Genomic DNA, 1,839 nt, shown 5'->3' with positions numbered 1-1,839 from the left:
CATAACCATGTACTGAGATCTCTGAAGCTGTGAGCCCAAGGAAACATTCCCTTCCTTCAAACCGTCTTTAACTTATAATGCACTATTGTTATTTTCACTTTTACTCAATCTTATCTCCTCCTCCCTCCATCAACCTCCTCCCAAATCTCTTTTCCACATTCTTGACTTTTTGTTGTGTTTTGTGACCCAATGAGTTTAACCAGGGCCACGTATGTGACTGTGGGTTTGGAACTATCCACTGGAGCCCGACTGACACTTCAGTGGGTGCACAACTCTCACTCTCCCTAAAGCTATTAGCCGCTGCTTCAGCCATGAGGCTTTCCGCTAAACACCTCATTTCTATGGTGTTCTACGCATGCTTCATGGGGCCAAGCAAGCATGAGCTGAACCCTCCGAATATATAAGCTCAAGTGTACCCTCCTGAAGGTTGTTTCTGTCCAGTATTTTCATCACCATGGTGAGAAAGTACTAATACAACACTGTATTAAAACATTGTTCTAGAAGGAGAGCAGAGAAGTGAGTGTTCCCTTTGCAAGAGTGGGACTGTCCACCTTGTAGACAACAATGGGCATCCTTACCCTCTGCCCTATACATACAAATACCTGTTTGATGAGGCACTACCTATATAGTTTTTCTTTTAGACAGTGCTTCTACCTCTCCTTTCTTCTCTCATTTCTGTGTGAAATCACTTTTTGCGTGTGTGTGCTTGAGAAACATTTTGCATACTTTGTTTGGTGTCTAAAATTGTTTTCATTTTGCCTTCATTTTGAAGTAGTTGATTCTTGAACATCAGAGATAGGATTTAGGACATACTAACCCAAATATGTGACCCAGAAAGAGACAGAAAGAGCACTCTGGCTTTCCTGTTGTTCTTCCATCAAACAAGTCATGGAGTCTCCTTTCAGAGTCCTTCTCTATTCTCCCAGAGGAAGAACCAGGCCCTGTGTGAAAGGGGAGGTTCTGGAGAAGGCTCTGAATGGACAGGCCTGGCTTTCCTCCAGCCTATCCCCAATAGCCCAATACCTGCTTTGTTGATAGTATTTTCTCCATAACAATGTGGGCCTCATCAAACAGCCTAAGAACTTTCATGCCTCACTGTTCCTTCAAGTCTTTATTTTCTTATGAGAGATTCCAATAACTAAATTTGTATGTTCTCCTCTGACTGCTTTTTTTCTTCTTTGGTGCTGGGATCAAACCCATAGCTTTGCACACAGTAGGTAGTCAACAGGATCCATGAGCTGATTCCTCAGTTTCTTTGTTGTGTGATCAGATACTCTGCATTGAAGGCAGGAAAAACAGATCTTTTTCCTTACACCAGTTATAGCTTCTCAAATTTATTTTATTTTCAAAATCTGGGTCTGTTTCATTTATAAGCCACACCCTATATATGAAACAAATTCTTATAATGTATAATATACCACCCAGCATTTTCGAATTGTCCTTCAATGGACCCACTGTGATGAATCCCTAGAAAGCTTGCCAGACACTAGATAGAGCAGACCATTGATATGGGCCTTAGAGTCCTGACCATAGGCTAAGTCTGAGACAAGTATGAGCCCAATAAAGGAAACAGAACTCAGAATGCTCATGTTACAAGTACAAGACTGAGTCAATGTCTCCTGACATGTAAAATTGCTGATCTGTCTTAGTGGTCAGAATTGGAATAGAACTGGCTGGAGTCAATATAGTGGAATGATAAAGTTCCAAAATTCACTTCTACTTTTGGCATTTACCAAATGCTTACTCAGTGACAGGTGGTCAAAATGAGAAGGTGAGGTGTTCATATACTATTTCCCTCCCGTGTGTAATTGAGCATCTCTCCATTTCCTACCTCCAACT

Source organism: Rattus norvegicus, chromosome 5 (assembly GCF_036323735.1).
Source record: "Rattus norvegicus strain BN/NHsdMcwi chromosome 5, GRCr8, whole genome shotgun sequence".
Taxonomy (NCBI): domain Eukaryota; kingdom Metazoa; phylum Chordata; class Mammalia; order Rodentia; family Muridae; genus Rattus; species Rattus norvegicus.
The sequence above is the reverse complement of the archived record's forward strand: the minus strand, read 5'-3'. Positions refer to the sequence as shown.